At 34.0% G+C, this 25,224-nt stretch overlaps 1 protein-coding gene across 1 annotated transcript in view; it reads right to left on the bottom strand.

The window, feature by feature from the left end:
* The window catches only part of LOC127855236 (polycomb complex protein BMI-1-like), a 61,395-nt gene extending 37,448 nt beyond the window's left edge, over window positions 1-23,947 (bottom strand). Inside the window, exon 1 of the transcript XR_008037418.1 lies at window positions 23,854-23,947. The gene's annotated coding sequence lies outside the window, so the exon portion shown is untranslated. The remainder of the gene's footprint in view (window positions 1-23,853) is intronic.
* Window positions 23,948-25,224: the final 1,277 nt, after the last annotated feature.

The raw sequence follows: 25,224 nt of genomic DNA, 5'->3' as shown, positions 1-25,224 counted from the left end.
TGGTCGTGTTAATCACACCGTTCCCGGCGGTCTAACCAAATCCCATCGGACGCCGTGCCGTTGCGAAGTTTACCTTTGCGCATAGCCATTACGTAATACGTTCAAAAGCCATCTGCCGCATTGCGTTCTCGAAAATCGTAACTACTTGGCGCTTAAAATTGCGAAAAGGAAACCAGAGACGCTTTGGTGCAGTTAAATCTCTCCGAAGAAATCATCAACTGAGTCAAATCAATGAATTTTGATGCATGGAAGTTGAGCGCGTTGAACACAGAGGAAACTGAACTAAATGAGTCGTGTTCTGAGAAAACTGGGCTTAATGCATGTGCGTAATAGGTCGTCCCAGATTAGCCTGTGCAATCCGCATAGGCTAATCAGGGACGACACTTTCCACTTTTATGAAATTTTTCGTTTAAATGAAGTCTTTTTTTAGCAAAAATCAAATTTAAGCGTAAAGTGTCGTCCCTGATTAGCCTGTGCAGACGACATTATATACACATGCATTCTACACCATATTCATAGCGCGAGTATCAACTACATTACACGTTGTTGACTTATACGACTCAGATTGAGCATTAACGTCATCATTGCTAGCCGGCAACTTTACGCACGGAAGTTGGGATAACTAGTGTGTCATGTATTTGATACCATAAATATACACTATTTGTCTTTACATACATACAGAAGAAGACATCCGTACATGTTTGATCACACAAATATAGACATAGATTACATATACATTTGATAAACCGATTTATGCCTAGCGTCTAGAAAAAAGGCCTTGTCAAACAGCGTAGACCCAGATGAGACGCCGCATGATGCGTCGTCTCATCTGGGTCTGCGCTGTTTGCTTAAAGGAATTTCTGTAAGACATATTGTAACAAGGGACAAAATTGTCACAAAACCAGGTTTTCATTGTGAAAAAAAATCTGATAAAGGGAGAAAACTCAAACTGAACTTTTGAAATGACCAAAAAAATTAACCCCCTTTGTAAGTTTTTTTTTTTTTTTTAATCTATTTTAGTCGTGGCGACCTTGACATTGGAGATATTGACGTGATTCTTTCGTGGGACACACCGTCCCATGATGGTGAACAAATGTGCCAAATGATTTTAAAATCTCACAATGAATGACATAGTTATGGCCAGGACAAGCTCATTTATGGCCATTTTTGACCTTTGAACTCAAAGTGTGACCTTGACCTTTGAGATATCGACGTAATTATTTCGCGCGACACACCGTCCAATGATGGTGAACAAATGTGCCAAATGATTTTAAAATCTGACGATGAACGACATAGTTATGGCTCGGACAAGCTCATTTATGGCCATTTTTGACCTTTGAACTCAAAGTGTGACCTTGACCTTGGAGATATCGACGTAATTATTTCGCGCGACACACCGTCCAATGATGGTGAACAAATGTGCCAAATGATTTTAAAATCTGACAATGAACGACATAGTTATGGCCCGGACAAGCTTATTCCGCCAGCCCGCCAGCCCGCCAGCCAGCCAGCCAGCCAGCCCGCCAGCCAGCCCGCCCGCATTCGCCAATCTAATAACCAGTTTTTTCCTTCGGAAAACCTGGTTAAATATATAAATAAATATACTAGACATCCCTAAGTTTTGAAATAAATTGATCCAATTTAGAAGGATGGGAGAGTCCACTATGCATAAATGGGTTCAAATACTATACAGAAGCAATTCGATGTCACATTGGGGTGGCATTTCGGTTCTTGTTATACAAGCTGTTTCAACGGAAGACAACCAGCATGTTTTCCCAACAAAATGAGTATGTCACGAAAATTCTGTATGGCCTATACTAATGATAAACAAGAGGGCCTGAAAGCCCAAAGTCGCTCACCTGAGATAACATGATATTATTGGGACAAATCTTCTGACCAAGTTTCTTGAAGATCGGAAAATAATTGTGGCCTCTAGAGTGTTAACAAGGTTTTACTATAGCCATATAAGGAAAAATGCCCCGCCCCTGGCAGCCATGTTTTTCCACCAACCGGCATCATTTATGAACTCGTCCAAGATATTATCGGGATGAATCTTCTGACCAAGTTTCATTAAAGTAACATTACTACTCAAAATCAACGAAAATTCGTACACTTGTTCGTTAAATAAACTTAGCCATTTAAACATCAGTGTTTCTTATGGCAATTGCCGAAATCTCAACGCCAGATGTGGTCTGGTAAAATAGATGTTTGTAGATACAAAATGCTCGTTTTTATTATTGTTTTGCATATCTATTCATACGACACATGAACACTAACATGGTGTTCGTGTGTCGTATGAAAAGATATATTCGCGGGAATTAATTGTGGCCACAAATAAATAAAAACGAGCATTTTGTATCTACAAAAATCTATGTAATCATACCACATCTAGCGTTGAAATTTTGGCTATTGCTACAAGGAACACTGATTGTTAAGGTGTTAACTTTATTTTACGAAATATTTAACGAAATTTTCGTTGATTTTGAGCGTTATAGAGACTTTACAGTAAATGTGGCCTCTAGAGTGTAAACACGAGTTTACTATAGCCATATAAGGAAAAATTACCCGCCCCTTGGAAGTCATGTTTTTCAAGCAAACATAATTATTTTCAAATTCATCCAAGATATCATTGAGACCAATCTTCTGACCAAATTTCATGAAGATTGGAAATAAATGTGACCTCTAGAGAGTTAACAAGGCAAATGTTGACGCCGCACAACGGACGACGCACGACGGACAAATGGCGATCACAAAAGCTCACCATGAGCACGTTGTGCTCAGGTGATCTACAAAGTAACTTACGTACTACGCACGTGCGGGGGCGTAAGCGCGTTTATTGCATGATGTGAGCTGCGTTCTGAGAAAACTGGGCTTCATGCATGAGCGTAAAGTGTCGTCCAAGATGAGCCTGTGCAGTCCACATAGGCTAAACAGGGACGACACTTTCCACTTTTATGGCATTTTTAATTTTAAGGAAGTCCCTCCTTACCAAAAATCAAGTTTAGGCGGAAAGAGTCGTCCCTGCTTAGCCTGTGCGGATTGCGCAGGCTAATCTGGGATGACACTTTACGAACATGCATTAAGCCCAGTTTTCTCAGAAGGCTCGTGTTATTGAGCCACCTAAGTGTACTTAAAATTATGTTTTGGTCATAGAAGTTTCAGTGCGCATTGTGTCTGATAAATTTATATCCGAATGTTCTCTGTGTAAGCGGCAATCAGTTTATCCGTGACGTATACCATACATCTATGAGATCTACATAAGACAATAATTTCCTTCGGTTTAACATGTTGGTGGGTGCTTTGCTTATACCAACTAATTGAACGTAGGTGAAACAAATGCCCCTTAAAATACGTATGCGAAAACAAAACTGAACAATTAATGGACTCAATAAATTATGACACACTTTATAAATATTCTCTCTAACCATACATAGCCATTGTGCAACTAACGTGATACCATTAATTCGGAAGTCCCCAACATATTTCTATAACTATAATACCATTTAACGTTTAAATAAAAACCTGGAGTGGTTAAATGACTGATAATGGTGAAAAAAATGTAGTCATCAATGTGCAGGGGCGAATGAGGGGATGATTTGTCATTACTAGAAGACCTCTCGTGATTTCCGGAAATGAATAACACAAATACTTGTATAATGAGGAAACATTTAGAATATGTCGCAAGAGAAGTGTTGTCGCATGATGCATTAATAACTGAAGCTTTAGTATGAATCTTTAGTTTGGTTATAATACAATAAAAGAAGAAATCCCCACTCGACAAAAAAAGAAAAAGAGGTATCAAAATGAGAATTGATATGAATTAAAGAGTTGTTATATATAGGAATGGATATAAAAGAGTCATTATTTTTCTGACCGTTTTAGACCGGTGTACAAACGATTATATATTCTGACTAATCGAGCACTAAATAATTATATATGTTTCTGATCATGTTTTCCCTGCATAGTAAGTGCAGAGATCATAGACATAGATGATTTGTAGGTGCCCTTTACATGCATGTAAAGAAACATTATGAATGTACGATGCATGGACTGGACAGATCGATGTAACCTCCTTACTGGGAATTGTGAAAACGATGTGTCCAATTTCTTATTTTAAAATTGAATTTTACTATGAAAAGCAATTAACGTGTGAGTACGTCTTAACTAGAGAAGTGTCTGATATAACTTCAATGCGATTTTTTATCATAGATTGTCCGATAGAAGTCATATTGAAAGTGAAATAATCGGTAATTTTTGCGATTTGTAACTTCTTATATTGAGTATTTTTTTATTAACAATGTCGTGTATATATTTTTTAAACGTAACCAAAGCGGAAACATTTTTTCCAAATAGCTGTTATTGCTATATCGGACTCTATAGTATTATATTTATCGCCGTAATGTGCATCGTGTATATTTTACGTATCTATATACAAATAATGCGTATTGCTGCATACCACCAAAAGCAATCGTCCTATGAAAGTATTGTTTATGATTGTTGAACTATGAACACTGTCGGAACATGTGCACATTTTCTTCAGTTACTTCAATCAATATCCCACATGCGCATGCTGTGGACAATTTCTCACCTTTGGGTCCAGACATTAGCGGTAACTGACATGCAAACAATGACCCATCATTTGTCAATCTCTTTCAATTCCGTCGCATATGGGTCAAACGTTCACGGACTGACTTCATTAAAAGCTTGATCCAATATTTCTCCCGCTCTACTGAAGACCGACAAGACTTTTACCAGCCGGAAACGTTTTTTTCCTTCCCCGAGACTGGTTTCAAAAGCTATGTTGAAAGTCAAGCGTCTACGGAACAATGATGAACCACATTCGCGAAATGATCGATTGAAAATTGGACAGAAGCAGTCGAACTCAGGGTTTAATTGAATTTCCAGACAGGCATCCAATGGTCTTCTGCGCTCGTGGAAAAATGGGTGTTAATGTGTCCAATTAGAAAAATATAAAATATTCATTTTGGTGGTGAATCAATATAAATTGGAATCACGAAACTTGATACAGAAGCAAGGGAAATAGCGATATGAGTTTAAAGTGGATTTAATATAATGGGAAGCAAGAGATCTCCCAAGACAGCGCGTTCGACTGTTCTTCCGCTTTATAGTAAATTGAACATTTTCAGCCTGCCATCTGATATAATGGTAACAATGGCATATCTTATGCTGAAAATATGCCGTAGGTATATAGTAAATGTAAACATTAATCTGAACATTCATGCCTTAAACCAGGAAAATTGACCATGGAAACTAGATTTTCAATGTTTTACCAATTGTTTATGTCAGAGATAAGAATATGAAATGTAATCTGTCCTCATACCTATAAACCGAGATTTAAACCCAAGGACAACTGATCAATTAATAACATAAGACAATAGTTTTTAACAGTATACACATAAATGATTCTTTCACATCGCACTTTTTTCCCCACTAAAAACCCGCTATATTATTATTATTACTATTATTATTATTATTATTATTATTATTATTATTATTATCATTATTTACTCATATACCTTAATTGACCGGAAAGAAGGGCGTTCCCCTTGGATCCCCTCGTGCTTCTAAATTCTACAACCATAGCTACTGCCACGATGAAGTAAACAGCAAAGTACGACCACACGACAAGTAAGAGAGAAACAAAACACAAACAAACAAGAACGCAATTATTACATCTTACGACAAGCAGAACATGAAACATACTTGCTCTAAAATGGCAAAAAAATAAGACAGAATACCATTGAAGGACACACCAAATTGACATTAAACAAGAGAGCCATGGGCCCTAAGACGCTCACCTGAGACCAAAGAAACTAAACTATTCTGAGAAGGGGGAGTTCAAAATAATAAAAATACTTCATACAGACGGGCGTACATACTTAACTTGCGCTTTATAGTTCGATTATTTAGTGTAAAATCTTCAAAAGAGGACGAGTGCTGAGCAGACAGGCGGTAGTACAGACTTAGTGTGCTCTATTATTAAAATACGTTTTCACTGTTTTTGCATTCAAAGTTATTTAGAACAAGGATACTCTGATTTTCAAGTAATACTGCATTACACATACCATACATGACATCTGTATATAAAATTAATTAGAATAATGGTATTTCTGACTTGCACATAATACTGTATTTCACATATCATCCATGTAGGCCTACATGACTTTTGTATATCAATCTGTATTTATGATTTAAAAGGAAATTTCATACTTCATTTAAGAGTTAATTTTTGTTAATTATTCACATTTGTAAGTGTTGTTTGTAAACAATTCCTCTACGCTTCTACTCTTTATTTACAACCAATGCAAAACTAAAATGCATTTTAATTGTGAAATTTATTTTCAAATATAAGCTGCATTTAATATCATAAGTATCGCAAATAGTTGGTTTTAAGTACATTTTCTCTATCTCTTTAATTCTTGAACAAAGTATATCTGTGATATGATATGTGTACATGTAGACACGATAGTTTTTTGTCAATAAATGTTTAACAGTAAAGTTGGAGAATATTTCAATCTATTTTTTTATTGATCAATATAATTTAATTTTGACAACAGTTGTTGCCTAAGCTGTAAAGGATATTTTTACGTACATATCTTTACTTTTTCTTCTTGATATTTATAATATACACTGGGACGTTGTGATAGTTATAAGTTAAATAATAGTCATATTGAGTAAGTTCAATCAGGCATCACTGTACTTAAAGCTAAGAAATATGAAATATCACGCCCATTAAATTTATATATATTGTATAAACCTTTCTTGGAAATATATAAGTACAAAATTTTGCTATTTCAAGAGCTTGCTTCAATGTTGTAATTTGTTCTTTTTATGCAGTCAGCATGCTGATTTTTATACGAAAATAAATGCCAGACAGATGTATTTATGTGTTTATCTCTTTATTGATACTACTGTATAGCAATTTCTGTTCCATGCTGTTCAATGCAAAGGACTGTAAACAAGAGGTTAGGCATAAAACAACTGTCAGAGATAATGAGGTACCTGCTGTGGCTAATAGTTATTTCATTGGTCTGTGGTCATTAAATTACATGCAACAAAATGTGTGAAAAGTGGCCAGCACAGGAATTTAGGGCCTGACTTTAAACTGTTATATACAGTTGTTTCTCCCCTAAGTAATTTTCTGCGAAATCAATATTACTACTTAAAATTTTGAGATTATTTAAAGGGTTTTCAGATGGCAAAAATATGTTTGTTGCACTTCATCCCCAACCAATCATAAACATAATAATCATCTTCAGAAAGGAACAAAAATAAATTTATAAATATTTGCCAATTTAACTGTATATCTTAACGGCAGAATTATTATTCACATGACTGCATGGAGATCATGATTATCATAATATGCATAAATTTCATTCAACGTGTACATCGATAATTTCAAAGTAGAGTGTAAACAAGGTTACACTATAAAGCCATTTCAAGCCATGTTTTTCAACAGACCGCAACCATAAAGGAACTCGGCCTAGATATCATAACAAGATATCCATAAAACCAATGTGTTAACCAAGTTTCGTGATGATTGGACAAAAAAATGTGACTTCTAGAGTGTTCACAAGCTTTTTTATTATACAAATATAAGGAAAAAGACCCCCCCCCCCTGGCGGCCATGTTTTTTTACCGATCCGAACCATTTTTGAACTCAACCGTCGTATCAAGGAAACAAATGTTCTGACCAAATTTCATAAATCTTGGGCAAAAAATGTTTCTTATAGACTGTTCACATGTTCTCACTATATACATATAAGTAAACACTGCCCCATCCCCTGGCGGCCATGTTTTTCAAATGTTCACGACTATTTTCAAACTCACGAGATATTCACATAACCAATGTTTTGACCAAATTTCATGATGATTAGGCAAAAAATATGACTTCTAGAGTGTTAACAAGCTTTTTTAATTTTTACCTTATAAATATAAGAAAAAAAGAACCCCCCCCCCTGGCGGCCATGTTTTTTTTTACTGATCCGAACCATTTTCGAACTCAACCTTCGTATCCAGGAAAAAAATGTTCTGACCAAATGTCATGAAGATTGGACCAAAAATGTGACTTCTAGAGTTTTCACATGTTTTCACTATATACATATTGAGAAAACTGCCCCGCCCCCCCCCTGGCGGCCATGTTTTTTCACCGATCTGGACCATTTTCGAACTCGTCCAAGATATCAATGAAACCAATGTTTTGACCAAGTTTCATGATGATTGGGCAACAAATTGTGACTTCTAGAGTGTTCACATGGTTTCTCTATAGCCATATAAGGAATACTGCCCCGCCCCCTGGCGGCCATGTTTTTCAATGAACAGAAGTCATTTTTGAACTCAACCAACATATCATTAAGACAAACATTTTGACAAAGTTACATGAAGATTGGGCATCAAATGTGACTTTTACAGTGTTCACAAGGTTTTTCTTTTTTTGACCTAGTGACCTAGTTTTTGACCCAGCATAACCCAGTTTCGAACTCGGTCGAGGTATCATTGGGACAAATGTTCTGACCAAGTTTCATGAAGATCGGACAATAAATGTGGCCTCTAGAATGTTCACAAGGCCAATGTTGACGACGGACGCACGACGCACGACGGACAAAAGGCGATCACAATAGCTCACCATGAGCACGTTGTGCTCAGGTGAGCTAAAAAACGTGCGCAATATCAGACACTTCCTACAAAGGGCGGAATGGCCAATCCTGCTTTAGAATAATTGTTGTAGTGCAAAACAATCCCAAAGAACAACATCAAAGATCTAATGTTTAAAGATACAAGTCAAATTGTATTGGAACAGCGTGGAGATATTAACCCATTTATGCCTAGCGTTTAGAAAAAAAGCCTTGGAAAACAGCGTAGACCCAGATTAGACGCCGCATGATGCGGCGTCTCATCAGGGTCTGCGCTGTTTGCTTGAAGGAATTTCTGTAAGAAATAATCTAAATATAGAAATACATATACTAGACATCCCTAATTTTGGAAATAAATTGATCCAATTTAGAAGGATGGGAGAGTCCACTAGGCATAAATGGGTTACCGGGGGATAGACTACCGGTATACTATGCGTAATTTACAAGCAATAAAACCGCTAACACTTAAATTGATGCTTCGTATTTAAAATATGTACTAATTAAAAATATAAATAATAACATACAAATATATTTACATTAAATAGTTGATAGTCAATTTTGTATGACGTTCATGGGATAAGAAATGGACAAAACAAATTATTGACCAATTACATAGAATTCTTCATAAGCTCTATTGATATTGGTACATCTTTCTTTCATCAATGTTCTCATGTTCTCACAGAGACGCATCCAACATAATTGTAGGGGCAATTTTAATTGGAGAAACGCACGCTGGATTTGCAAGTTCTTTGGCGGACACAGCGCAAATAAGTCACTTAAAAGTGTAAAAAGTGTTCCATCAATGCATACAACTATTGACATCTTAAAAGCAGCTCATACGAAAACATGCAGCCCTAAACTCAACAAAGAACACCATTTTTTATCATGTCGGCGAAATAACAAACGTAATCACTATAAAAATAAAGCCATACTTCTTTTATGACCTTGTAAACGAGAAAATGCTCTTTACCTGAGTATGTCCAAATCGGAGATGTTCGGATTTAATGGCCAAAAGATATGTTATACAACAACAACGGGCACGGGATCGTCTGTACAAACATAATAGAGACTGCAATCATTAACAAAGCATGTTCAATCATGTCGACTTGTTAACTGGACTTTATCTAGGATACGTTTTGTTCTAACGTTTAATGTTATAATATTTGGTGCAATATATTTAAACATTTTATCAAAATTAAATCTCACAATCATTAAAATTCTCAACATGTTCACGATATTTTCTAAACATTTAAATAAGCATGAGGTTGTGGTGTATTTGCTTAGAACACATACAATTGAAAAGCGCGGTTTGTTCGGTCACACCCGTACAAAATCATTAAAAAATATACAATATGATACAGATCTTTTAAAATAATGTCGTCAACTTTGATCACACAAAATGGTGTTAAGCTTTCAATAACGTAAGCTTCACAGGCAACTAACTCCGTGGTTTTGCGTACTAATTTGGGCTATAAAACGCCGTCATAATTTAGTTTTCGCGTGTGAAAATAAGAGTTTACAAAAAAACAAAATTAGGCTAAGCGGAAAATACGCCCGTTTGTAGATTATTATTGCTTCAGTTTTCAATGGGTTTAATGGCAAGGATATGAATAAAACATAGAGGCTCGATACAAGTAACGATGAAAGTGTTACACTTTCAATAAAAGCAATTATTTATGCATAGCAGGCCAGTATTTCGTACCACTGACTCCTTAGTCAAAACATAATTGTCTAACAAAAATACTCTAAGCAACGTTTATTTAATAGGTTAATAGTCACTAAACGAATTATCTGAAAATAATCAAGTACATGCAATCTTTTTTGTCATACGCATTTCTTACTTACATCTATTAAGAATAAGCCCAATGATATTTACTAAATTAGAGAGTTGGAAAAAACTCGCCATTTTCCGTACCCCCCATAATAGAAATACATGTACATCAACCGGGCATAAATTGGGGTGGGTGGGTTAAGCCGAATGAGACGCACGTGCCCAGGTGCTTTTACAACGCGCCCAAAGTGTTATTGGTCTCATTAGAAGCGATAACCGATTCCGTGTCCAGAAAATGTCAGTTCCTATCAAAGCAAACTTAATAAGGAACGCAGATTGAAAGACTCGTTTAGCGCATAAAACAAATATCAACAGAGTGTGCAAGCCGATTAAGTAACTGGAGATATCACAAGCTAAAATCCAGAGACATTATGTTATCCGTAAAAAAGTGACATTTATTGTGCAGAAACTTTTTGAACGATTGAAATGTGTCATAAAAATAATAAGTCACGTATTGCAGTGTGTTCATGTAAGAAAAGAGGAGTGAAAGCCAATTCTAGACGTATATACAAACACTAATCACTTACAAAACACATTGAGTGAAAAGTCTCCGCCAGCATGGGGGAACCCTTATTATGCAATGCGATCCTTTATTCATAGCACCGAACCAAGCAGTGAGACACATAACAAATGCCCAAAACAAGACACACACGAACGTAACAAACGCACACACATGAACAAAATTTGGGTCATCGCCTTGAGACGGTCAATTAAAAAGTATTGGGGTTTAAATGTACCTTAAGGATCTCCGAGCCTCAAGATTCGGACGTCATGAGTTACAAGTAGATACGTGATATCCGATTTAATTCAGAGCCCAACAGTTTTCAAAGGTCTTTGCTGTATAAAGTTTCCACATGATTGCGTAAACAAGACTTATATCTGACAGTATATTAATATTGATTATACAAAAATAATTAAAATACAAAATAAACACGGTAGTCCTATCGATCAATTGATAAAATAAAGATTTTGATCAATTCCAATTACATTCGGTCAATTGCGTGTGTTCGTATTGTATCAAATCGTGAACGGAGATTGGGTCACAAGAACATAATCATACGCAATGTAAATGAATTCATGGTCGCACATTTAGCTTTAACATAATTACTATTTCAGGAGGGGGTATAAAGACTTCCCCCCGCCCTTCTGAAATTAAATTGTTTATGTTTGCATTTATATATGACATTGGAAGCGAACATGTTTGAAAACATTTTTACAGGAAGCACACACAGGCGTCTCATCAGGGTATGCGCTGTTTTCTTAAAGGAATTTCTGTTAGAAATATTCTAAATATAGAAATAAATATACTAAACATACCTAACTTTGGAAATAAATTGATCCAATTTAAAAGGATGAGAGAGTCCACTAGGCATAAATGAGTTAAAGTTCCCCTGCATAAACCTTAATAGTGTGATACAGTTTGACGTATTAGGTGGATTGATTTGCATGAGACCACAATTTATTACGTGTGTACGAAGACTTGGTCACCTAACTCAGATGCGTTCGCGATCTTGAATGCCAATGACCTTTGTGCGGTCACCACACACATACACACACACACACACACACACCGTATCTGTATCAACCAACTCGTGGTTTTATGCAAATAAAAATGTACCAATCAATACGGGCACGCGGTCCCCGGTCGATACGAGCATATTCAAACCCAGGCCAATCATCGCAGGGACTTTTGCTTCATTCATTTCAATGCTGATCCAGTGTCGATTGTAAATCATGTATCATTATACCAGACGTAAATGCCTGTACATGTTCGACACAAGAATTCGTACTTAATTATACCTTCATCCGAGTTCATCGATATATATGAGTAACAGGAGCATGGAAAACGTACAATCTTCGGCGAGACTGTTGATCGATCGATAGAAGCTGCTGTATTATCTAGTGCATAACAAGAAGCGAGTTTCTTTTTTTTTCTCGATAAAAACAACAACGGCGACTTCAACAATGAACGATTACAATGTTTTTTTTTTTTTTTTTTTTTTTTTTTTTTTTTTTTTTATTCAATATAATACATACAATGTATACATGTATATGATCATACAACATAGTGATTGTACAAAGCAATAAATTCAGACATGTTATACAAGATATGCTAATATATATATTTTTTTAAAGAGAAAAGAAATGAACAACTGAAGAATAGTTATGAAAAATGATGAGTTGTATAAAGTCGGAAGAAAGAATACTGGACTTGTGTGTTTTGTTGAACATTCACAATGATCTTATAAGATTGAAAAAAAATATATATATTTTAGAAAGATAAACTCACATTAGAGTGAATTGTATATAAGTGGACAAACATTATGAGAATTTAATCCGATTCCATTTTTGTTCAAAGATTTGTAATCTGTCATTACTGAGGGCTATTTCTTTCTCAATTTGGATTTTTAGTTTAAGACTATGGACAAAACAATTAAAGTTTGGTACTTGTTTTTTGTACTTCATAATAAAGATAAAATATTTCATCATTATAAGAATAAAATTCACAATATTATTACAGTCTATTGATTTCAATGTGTTAATTCCGAAACTTACATTTAAGAAAGATAGTTTAACGTTTAGTTGCTGTTGTTCAAGAAAAGATGCTAATTGATTCCAAATAGGCTGGATGTGTTTGCACTCCCAAAAAAGATGTTCTATAGTTTCGATGTTTTCACTGCAGAAATCACACAGATTTGAATTAGATAATTTGCATTTAAAGAGATATTTATTTGTAGCTATAATTCTATGGATGTATTTATATTGAAAATTTCTCAGTGTGCTTTCAACAGTTGCTTTATATGGCATGGTAAATATGTGTTTCCAATTAAGTTCATGTTCTCCGAAAAGGACTTGCCATTTATTTTGGATTTTGGAGTTTTCTGTAGGGTTTTTAATTTGTAGTGTGTACAATATTTTATTTGTTTTGTTTTTTCTTCCAAGTATGTTTTCTACGAATTTTGTTTGAGTACATGGTGTATTATTTGTATTGATTTCAGATTTAATATGTATGGGTATGCTTTTGATTAGTGTGTAATACTTCAGGAAATTATTTGAAGGTATTCCGTATATGTAGCATATATCATCAAAAGAGTAAAAATCCTTAATTCTGAAGTCATATAATTGGTCGACATATTTAATGCTTCGTTCAAACCAATCTTTATAGAAAAACGTCTTATTGTTTGAAGTTATGTCTTTATTGTTCCATAAAATAGTTTTACTGCTGGTTTTGGTTTCAAGTTTATGAGTGACATCACTCCATGCTGATAGAACATCAGACAGAAATATGTTTTCGTTTGCAATTTCATGTAAGATAGTATTGCTGATGTTACATTCAAAGAGTAAGGAGTCACCATATTTTTTTAGGATTTTCTGGTAGAATAATTTCCATTTACTCGTATTGGTATTATCTAGGTATCTTTTAACCCAGCTGCATTTGATTGCCTTCACGAATGAGTCAATGTTCGTTAATTGGATACCTCCATTTTTTACGGATTGAATTAACTGAGTTCGTTTTATTTTATCAGGCTTACCGTCCCATATGAAATTAAATATTGCTGATTTTATATCGTTAATAACATCATTTGGTGGATTTGGGAGAACTGTTAATACATAAATTAATTTAGGAAGTGCAAACGTTTTCAATACTGTGTTTTTTCCGATTAGTGTAAGTTTACGGTGATGCCATGATTTTAAGCAGTTTTTAAAATTCTGCAATTTAGGAAGTATGTTTTTAAGAACTGTATCATTTTCATTATTTGTGAAAGTAATTCCTAACGTTGTGGCTTCATTGGATGTCCAATTAAATTTCATTTCTTTTTGATATTGGACATTACTTTGTTTTAATTTACCTACTCGTAGCACAGTACATTTACTTTTGTTTAGTTTAAGACCCGATATCATTCCGTAAAGGGTTAACGACTCTATGAGGTTATGGAAAGAATCGTAATTGTCGTTTAAAAAATAAGTTGCATCGTCAGCAAATAGGGACTGTTTGATTTCTTCGTCAGGTTCTAGTGATATGCCTTTTATGTGTTTATTTGATTGAATGTGATGTGATAGATACTCGATGCAAATAATAAATAGCGATGATGAGAGTGGACATCCTTGTCGAACCCCTCGTTCGATGTTAAAACTGTTTGAAAAGAAGCCATTGTTAATGATTATACTGTTAATATCGGTATAGAATAGTTTGACCCATTGAATGAGACTTTCACCAAAGTTCATATTTTCTAAGCAAGACAACATAAATGAGTGATCAAGCGAATCGAATGCCTTTTCAAAGTCTGCAAAGAATATTAGACCAGGATTATTTGAATTGTTGAAATAGTTTATGCATTCTTGGATAAGACGAACGTTTTCACCAATGTAACGTCCTTTTATGAAACCAGATTGAGATTTTGAAATGATTGATGGTAATATTTTTTTAATTCTGTTTGCTATACTTTTAGTTGCAATTTTATAATCATTGTTTAGTAAACTAATTGGGCGCCAGTTCGATAAGGATTCTAAGTTTTTTCCAGGTTTTGGAATGAGTGATATTATACCTTGTTTTTGAAGCGTAGTTAAGTTTTCATTATTATATGAATAGTTTAGTGAATTAATTAAATGTGTTTTGATATCATTCCAAAATATTTTATAAAACTCAATGGTGATACCATCAGAACCTGGACTTTTGTTATTTTGCATTTCTTTTAGTGCTAATCCACATTCATATTCATTTAGTAATCCGTCACACAATAGTTTTTCTTCTTGATTTAAAGCGTGTTGTGTATTTTTATAAAGGGTGTTATTTTCAACATTTTTTCGTTTATAGAGGGTTTCGAAAAATAAACGTTGTTCTTCTAGTATTTCAGTTCTGTTTGTTATATCTTTGCCATTGACTACTAATTTGTGTACAGTTTTTTGTTCACTTCTACGTTTTTCAATGTTTGCGAAGTATTTTGTATTTTTTTCATTGTGTTCAACATGCTGTGCACGCGCTCTTAGTAGTATTCCATTGAGTTGTGTATGATAGATTCCATCTAGTATTTGTTTTTTTAATGTTATTTCATTTTCAATGTCGGTGGTATCATTTGTGTTTGTTTGATGTAATTGTTTTTCAAGTGTTTCAATGGTTTTGATGGTTTCAGTTTCAAGTTTATGTGTTTCTTTTTGTTTAAATGATGTGTATCTAATTGTTGTGTTACGTATATTTCCTTTAATTACTTCCCATAAGGTGTTTGGGTTTGCATCTTTATTATTTTGGACTGTATTTAATATTTCCTGTTTTATTTGTGTTTGATATTGTGTATCTAATAAGATGCTGTTGTTAATTTTAAAGTATCCTGGGCCTCTTTCAGGTTGTATATTGTGCAGTTTAAGTTCAACCAGAGAGTGGTCAGTCATAAATCCTGGTTTTATGTTACATGTGTCAATAATGTTGCAAAGAGACTCAGAAATTAAAAAATAGTCTAATCTACAAAATATTGTTGGTTTTGTGTTTGAGTGCCAGGTGAATTTGCTTTCGTTTGGATATACTGTGCGCCAGATGTCTATTATATTGTAGTTTTCAATTATGTTGTTTAAAATGATTCTATTTTTAGGATGGGTACACAGGTTCCCTTTCTTTTTATCTAATAATGGGTTCAGGACAGTATTGAAATCACCACCGATTATAATGTTTTTATCTTGGTTATTAATTATAAAGGATTGTAATGTTTCGTAAAATGTGGAATCATCTATGTTAGGACCATAGATGTTGATTAATGTTAATTGTGTTTCATGTATTTTGATATCTATACTTGCTAGTCTGCCAATTATTATTTCGTTAAAATTATCGACTGTGATCCCTATATTGTTTTTAATTAGAACGGCAATGCCTTGTTTATTAGTATGTTGTCCACTGAGATAGATATCTCCGTCCCATTCATCTTTTAAGGTTTGTGCTAAAGTATGTGTCAAGTGACATTCTTGTAGTAGGCATATATTATATTTTTTATCGTCTAACCATTTGAATATTTTTATTCGTTTATTTGTGTTATTAAGCCCTTTTACATTCAAAGTACATATTTTTATCATTTAAAGAGGTGGAGGGTGATTTAAATGATAGTTTGTGTGTGATTGTCCAGTTAGTTTCTATTTTTAAATATGTCCAGTTGCTTTCCATTATAAGACATAAGATGTACATACATACAAGCAGAAAAAGAAAATAAAAAATATGGAAACATGAAGATGAATGTTCCATAGAAATGAAGAAGTATGAAAAATAATGACAAAAGTGAGAGAGAGAAAAAAACAATAAACAACTAGTCCCAAATAGAGACACAAAAAGCGCACTTCCGTACACTGGAAATACACAAAGATGAAATAGATATAATTAATAATAAAGAATAAAACAGAACATATGCAATTCAGTGTAAATTTAACACAGGACATTTCATATTCGAATATTAATGTTTTATTGCTTAGCTATTGTATACTTTCTTATAATATTAAGAAGTAGATGTTAAAAGTTAATCAGTTAACATTTGAATTATTTTATTTTTTTAAAAGGGTACATGAATAATATTTAAGAGTTTATAATCGAGGTCGTTTTACATTTCATATGCACACAACAATTACATAGTAATACTCATATCTTGTAACAATATATTTTTATAATATGATAAATGAATCTGGTTAAACAAAAGTTGGTTATATGCATTGGACAATGACATATACGAAATCAAGGATTATAGTCATATTCAAACAGCAGTTTTTATCAATAAGCTGATAAATAATTTTTTTATAGAAATAATTAGAATCAGGCAAACATAGGATAAACATAATCATAATAAAATAGGTTTTAGCTTTTTTATAGAGATGGTTGTTTACATGTGGATTAAGGTCTTATACTGAAAGCGTTACATTGCAAGTAAACAATGTAGATACTATTGATTATTTTGCATAAATTTATTTTAATAAATGCCTGAATTAGTTTTTGTGAGAAATATAATGATATACATTCTCTTGACAAAGCCTAAGTGTGACAACCATGCTACTTTTATTTCCTATATGAATTTTATAAGCCATTCATTATTTCTGGTGTTAGATGTAAATTTTATTAATAAAAACTTTCAGTGGAAATCAATAATTTCACAAGAAAAGGCGTTTCTTTACTAGATGTGTAGTTAGTATACTTTAGAAAAAGGATTGAATACTCTGGCCAATAATGTTGAATCATACAGTGAAATTTAATTTAGCATCTCACTTTCATAGAACACTTTAAAAAAGCTTCATGTGAAAGCGAAAATGAAGCAATTGTATAGAAAAATGATGACAAAATTGCTAGTTGAGTAGTGTTAAATGAAAATATAAGAGATGATCTTAGTTTTACCACTTCCAATACCTTCAAACTTTAGTATTTATCACAGTAAACCCTTAAATGAAATCTTTTTTTTGTGTGAAGGTATCTAAGTGCATACATTATTTTTCAAAGGGGACACTGAATGACTTGGTATTACAATAAGGATTTAAAATAAACAGTTTCATATTAATATATTGTTATTTTACACACACACATACACATAAAGACCTTAAAATAGCACTTTCATTATGGGGAACTTATTGTCTAATTACATGAGTAACAGATGATATAATCCTGACTTCAAACAGTAACTGCTTTGATGAAAATCTGATCATCATTGTTTGTATACTCAGTTTCAGCAAACATACAAACAAACACATGCATATAAATAAACATAAAGTTTGCACTAAAAAATACATCATATGCATAAAGGATTTTGTAAGGATAGCAATTAAGATCAAAATGTCAAATTCGTTTGCATATTCAATTTCAGAAAAAAACAAGATGTGTTTGTGAAACACAATGTCCCCCTATATGACGTTTGACCTTGACGGATGGCCTTGACCTTGACCCTTCACCACTCAAAATGTGCAGCTCCTTGAGATACACACGCATTTCAAATATAAAATTGCTAGCGTCAATATTGCAGAAGTGTCATTACATGAGCAATTTTGACCCATATATTTGACCTTGAAGGATGAACGTGACCTTGACCTTTCACCATTCAAAATGTGCAGCTTCATGAGGTACACATGCATGCCAAATATCAAGATGCTATCTTCAATATTGTACAAGTATTCATAAAATAGGCAATTTGGGCCACATATATTTGACTTCTGACCTTGAAGGATGACCTTGGCCTTGACCTTTCACCACTCGAAATGTGCAGCTCTATGAGATACACATGCATGCCAAATATCAAGTTGCTCTCTTCAATATTGCAAAAGTATTCATAAAATAAGCGATTTGGGCCACATATATTTGACCTCTGACCTTGAAGGATGACCTTGACCTAGACCTTTTACCACCTAAAATGTGCAGCTTCATAAGATACACATGCATGCCAAATATGAAGTTGCTATCTTCAATATAGCAAATGTTATTGCAAAATGTTAAAGTTGGCGCAAACCAACCAACAGACCAATCAACCAACCAACAGACCAACCGACAGACAGGGCAAAAACAATATGTTCCCCCGATACTATAGTGAGGGACATGAAAAACACATAAACACAGGCATATACACAAAAGAGAGTTAGCACACAAAAAACAACAGACACATGCATACAGGACATTATTAGGATATCAAAGTGTTGTCAAGAACATTCGGCATGATATGTCAAAACAGGAAATTTATAAAAACACAAATCAGGTTTATTATATACAAACAACTTGAACACAAGCATATATACATACAGAGAGTAAGAACACAAAAAACAACATCATATACATAAAGGACAATATTAGGATATCAAAATGTTGTCAAGAACACTCAGTATGCTATGTAAAAAAAAACAGGCAATTTATAAAAACACATATCAAGTTTATTTTATACATTATTTTGTTTAATTTTCTGTGACAATATAATCTACAACTATGAACATATTTTGGGAATTATTTGAACATTCTTAACATAAAACTCACTTTTTATTTTAAATTAGTTAACAGGAATATCAAGAGTAATATGGATAATCAGTTCATGTTAGTTCAGCATCTTTAACTATAATATTATTTCTATACTATAATTATTATTTAAATGACTGAGGTTAAGTTTTGTTTTGACAAGACGTCAAGAGAAAAGTAAAATAGACAGGTAATATTCCCATTGATCCGAATTAAAAAAAACAACAAGCTCAGAGCCTGGTATGACGAAGATAAAAACATAAGTCAACATCAAGATAAAACAAACCTCTGTAAGTGAATAGTATTTTGCCAACAAAGATGTCATAAACGTTAAATATTAAGGCCTTTAAGTGAAACTTTATTTGCATGTATACATGATATTTTTATTAGAAAGGGGCGTAACTGTGTTAGCAGAGGAAAGCTCTTAAGCACGTGCATAGCATGATAGGTAGCTATACTTGAAATGAAAGCCACAGTATGTTATGTATCGATATTATATTTAAACATTATTGTATATTATTTAAATTACATGCTAAGTTTTACCCGATAGATTAGTATTAATTTCTGAAAGACATCGTGGGAGCATACTCCATTTATTTAATGTTTATTTTACAATATTTAACGTTATTGTATATTATTGTATATTATGATTTTTTGTACATTATTGTAACTGATATATTATTTGCAAATATATCTGTTAATTTTTACACGCAATTAATTAGTAATAACTTACTAACTTACTTTTTCTGTGTCGTTCAATGTGTATTATTTCAGATAAAATATATATTTATTTTGGAAGTAGTAATTAGGATGGATACTTTTGATAGTCATGCAGCATGGGACCACATTTCATACGATGACCGATACACACATAGTTTGCATAGGTCCTTGCTACATACGATAACGCAGTAATTACTATGTGTGACTAGTGAGATGCTACTTTGTTTCTTGCACTGGTGACAGACTCGGAATAGGATTTCTTCGGCCACGGTTTTTCTAGCCAGGTTTTAAACTCGGAATGTTTTATTTGAGTACCTTGCTGATTTCCCTTGAATAGCGCAAATATTTTTCCTTCAAAGGACCACGACCTTTCGACACTGCTAGGTTGTTTCAGGCGCACGGACGCCAGCACCTCTGCGTTCAGTTTGGTAAGGTCTTCGTTCACATAGATGCCTAATCCCTTAAATAGTTTCGCTTTTTGTAGAATGTCAATTTTAGTTTGTCGCCGTACAAATTTCACAATTACAGGCCTATTTGTGTTCGGTTTAAATTTTCCGAGCCTGTGGGCGATGTCTATATCATTAGGCACCATGGAGATGCCCAGATGCGTATGCACAAGGTTGATTATTTGGTTTGTCACCGACATCGAGGATTGACGGTCCTGGTCATCTGGAACACCGGTCATTCTTAGGTTGTTTCGACGGCTATACTGTTCGGAGTTGTTCTCAAACTCCTCGTGGTTTAAAGACTCACTGCCCTTCTTATTTTCTAATGCCGCATTTTGTAATTTTAGATCCTCAATTATTTTGCTTTTCGTGTCACAGTCCATTTTGAGACGTTCAATTTCTCGTTTTTGCTCAAAAGCGTCACTTTCAAGTATTTCTATGCGGCGAATGACATTGCCTAGGAGTTTTTCCTTTAACTGTTCCACGGTTTCTTTAATGATTTCTTTTATGAATGTTGAGTCTTCTTTTGTAAGGACATGAGATAATTTATCGCTTATTTCGTCAAGGCGTTGTTCAATTGTTATTCCACATGTTTCGTGATTTACGTTTTGCGCACTTGTGACGAATGTCGTCATTGTTTTCTGTTTTTTGGGGTCTGGTTTCGTTGTATTCTTTGTATTCTTAGTTTGATTGCTACATTTTGTTGTTTTTGTTGTTGTTTCGCCTTTTTCAAACACTGACGTCTCTAGCAAGCTAGTGTTTATAGAGGTTTCACTCGCTGTCGACGAAAGTGCCCGCTTACCGGTATTCATTTTACTCTGAGTTGTATGATTGTACTTATACAATCTGAATTGTACTTATTGTAAGGCTTGAAGTTGAGGCTTATAGAAAAACGGTAAATGTCGCGGCTTGTACAACTTCCATCGCACTGTTAAATTGGGCTTCTCAATTAATATTACTGCTTCAAGCGTGACGATTGATTTGCTGCGTAGAGCGTGACGGGTTAACGGTACTGTAAAGCCGCTAAAAACCGCTCAAACTACCGTCACTTGGAGCAAAAAAATACCCCACCCGGCGTATTTAGCAATGAAAACTTAGCAGTTTGTCAAAATACTTATTTTGTTTCACATTTTTTTTATACGTACATTTATATTGAAGTTTAGTCCTTCATATTCACTTATTCCACACTTTTCACTCTTCAAATCACACTAATTGCATATGTTTATTAAAAGTTTTACATTTTGTTTAATTATGTTTACACCGGAAACCGGAAACCCACCTAAACTAAACGATTACAATGTTATTTACATCAAATCACCACCATACATTTTCACACGGTAAAATAAGCAAATCTATTTCGCTTAACAGTGCACTATTAAAATCCCGTGCTCGACATGTAGCCATTAAATGTGCGAAAATATTGTAGAAAAACAAACTGATCTTTCACTTTGAAAAGTACGGAAGGGCAAATAATTTACAACGTATACTGTCAATAAATGACAATAAAATCTATGTCCCTATTCTGTTTACCGAAGTTAATTGGTTTCGACGCCGTGACTTTTAGTGCATAGCCATCGTTTACATTTCTAACAGAAAAGTGAGCGTCATTTACGTTATTATTTTGATTGCAATATGATTATAGCAATTTCACCCGAGAGAATCGTTGTTAAGAAGTTTAAGTACACAAGTAAACGTGGAGAATCCATAAATAATTTATTACAAACTGATAGCTTTGAAAGAACATGAATTTGTATGATGATTTAACATTTAGCTTCGAGTCCATGCATATTGTTAGCTACAGTTTTGTATTACAAACTTTCAACATTTAATAGAGAATACTATGAAATAATTGTAACACGAGACCTTTGCCTTTCAAAATAGCTCACACTTATTTTGCACACATGAATTACAATCCCATCCTCGTCCCCTGGTCGAACCCCATGGCAAACATGTGTAATCTAATTTCCAACACCAACCAGATAAATTAAAGATAATGAAATTTGCGAAGACGGTTCGTCCCATCGAAGTTGTAAAGAAGAGGCAGCTGGTCTTCAAACGTATAATTTTGCCATCATTTCGTTATCGTAAAAAGCCATGTACATGAGGGAAAACCTAGACGTGATAGGGGTGTAAAAATCATCTAGAATGTTTTTAATCGTTGTGACTATTGCTTGATGCAAAATGGTTTAGAACTAATGTTGTCGTTATACATATAATTAAAATCATCTCTCAATGTTGTTTATATTGCCATGTACTTGTACACTTGTTCAAATATAAACCTTTTTAAAGTGACACAATTATAAGAAATAATCATACGAAGCATGTATTTATATGAAAACTGCAAGTGGCAACGGGACAATATTTCGACTGATTTATAACAATCAGTTGCAGAGTACAACTATTTTTTTAACCGCGTTTTCGTGATAATAAACTGAAATTCGTTTAGCGGCAGTGCATTTCTCGATCTTAATAATTAAATGTCGCCTTAGAATTGTTTCAGATTTCTCTCCAGCAAAAGCCCCTCACAAAGTTATTAGTACACAAAGTCCCTTTTCAGGACTTAATCGTTGTTGTAAATTGCAATTTTCTGTAACGTTCTTCACCAAACGATAAAATCAATTGCACAAAAGCCTGCTGTATCATACATATTTGCCAAATACCTAGACCTACTTCACAACGCAAGCAAGCGACATGAATCTCAATATTTCGAACTCGTTTTATCTCTCGTATCTCGCGCATTGACTCGACTCAGTTCGCAAATTACACGTTCCTATGCTGTTGTGTGAGCGTCTGCACATCTGCACACCGACCCAGCTGTGTACTAGGGCTGCAAAGTTGAAATTGAAACCACACATGCGGAGTGACAGACGATAAATTATCGCTCTATCGCACTAGCAGTCCAAGGTGGGCGGAGCTAAGTGTGCTACTCAATCAGATTTTAATCACAAATTACAACGAAACCCTTCATAAATTCATATCAAGAAATACACCAATATGCTCTAAGGAGCTAAATTGAACGAAGTTTGAAATTTTAAAGAATTTGATGCTAAATTATCGAAGTTATGAATTAAGTCAATTCACGGACTAGATTTTGTGGCGAAGCGGTTGAGCGAATGCAGCCATTTTGAAATCGGATTGAAGCCACAAAATGTAACATATAAATGCGTTATTCATTAAAAGTCGACCAACAACATGCACGATACATGTCGTAGATTGACAAGTACATTTTAACACTTCGATACGTGTACTTACAATCGGATGAGGCGCGCTTTAAGTCCAATAATAAGGTAGATAGCATTTGTCACTTCGGCTCTTCACTCTCGCGATGCAGAATATAAAATAGTCCGTTGCCAGAATAATATCGCCGGCAAAGTAGGTGGTCACGTGATCAGAATAATTTAGCGATCCATTTTTAGCTTTCATATTTTTTGTCGAGAGCATTTTCGCTCTTGGGAAAATCGACGAGAGACATTTTACACCGATTTTTATATGGGCGCAGCAGACCATAAATAACAAATGAGGAAAATGTAATTATCGTGCATGTATGGACAAATAATTATGCGAGACATAGGCTTGACTTGCGCCCGTTATGTTAATTTCCTTTTTTCTCAATCTCTCGTTTTTGTGTATGTTGACTCATACACTTATATGACAGTACTTAATTTGGTGCCTGTAATAAATTGATTGTATTAATTAATATATTCGTGTAGAAAAAGTACATGTAATTAGCGACTTAAGATTCGTTCAATGCACACGGACATTTCATTCATGTAACTATTATTCAGACATTATAAACGATTATACACCCGACGAGTCTTACAGTAAACGAATATACGACCTACAAATCAACTATTATTACAAATACAAAACGACTGAGTATCGTTCTCAACTCCATTCATATCTTGAACAAATAAACATAAATAATCATTCATATTCTGGCTAAAACACATTTCTTATGCGATACAGTTCTTATTTAAATTATATGCACTTAGCTTTAGGCAATCGATTCTGGAAAATAAGTTGGTACGGTGTTTTTAGGCTAACGAAAGTCCTTTGGTCCTACAGACCATCAAATTGTATTCAGAGTTTTTAAATTTCGCAGCATTCAATTAAATTTAACAAGTGTTATCTAACTGACCGAAAACATGTTATTACAATTGGAACCATAACATCAGGAGTTGTTGCATATAAATCCGGTGTTCCACAGAGATCAATACTGTGGCCTTGCGAATCTGTTTTATTTAAAAGAATGGTCCTGCACTGGAATCATCTAGTATATCATTGAATGCTTACGATCTGAAGATAACTAATACGAACTTGATGCGTTTCAAATGCAAAATGAACATTAGTCTGAAGAGATGACGCGTATCAACAAATGGTGTTTAAATAGTTAATTGTCACTAAATCTAGAAAATCAAAAGGTACTTAAATTTGGTCTCGCCATTAAATAAGTCCATTTTATATAAATCCTTATAGAAATGACATAGAAAAAAACATACAAACAATCGAATTTCATGTTTCATTTATTATGTTTAAGGAGACCACCTCTGTAAACTGCTCAACAGTAAAATAAAATGATTAAAATACATCATATATTTTTTTCTAGTGATAAACTGTAGGATA

This window comes from Dreissena polymorpha, chromosome 13 (assembly GCF_020536995.1).
Source record: "Dreissena polymorpha isolate Duluth1 chromosome 13, UMN_Dpol_1.0, whole genome shotgun sequence".
NCBI lineage: Eukaryota > Metazoa > Mollusca > Bivalvia > Myida > Dreissenidae > Dreissena > Dreissena polymorpha.
The sequence above is the reverse complement of the archived record's forward strand: the minus strand, read 5'-3'. Positions and strand labels throughout refer to the sequence as shown.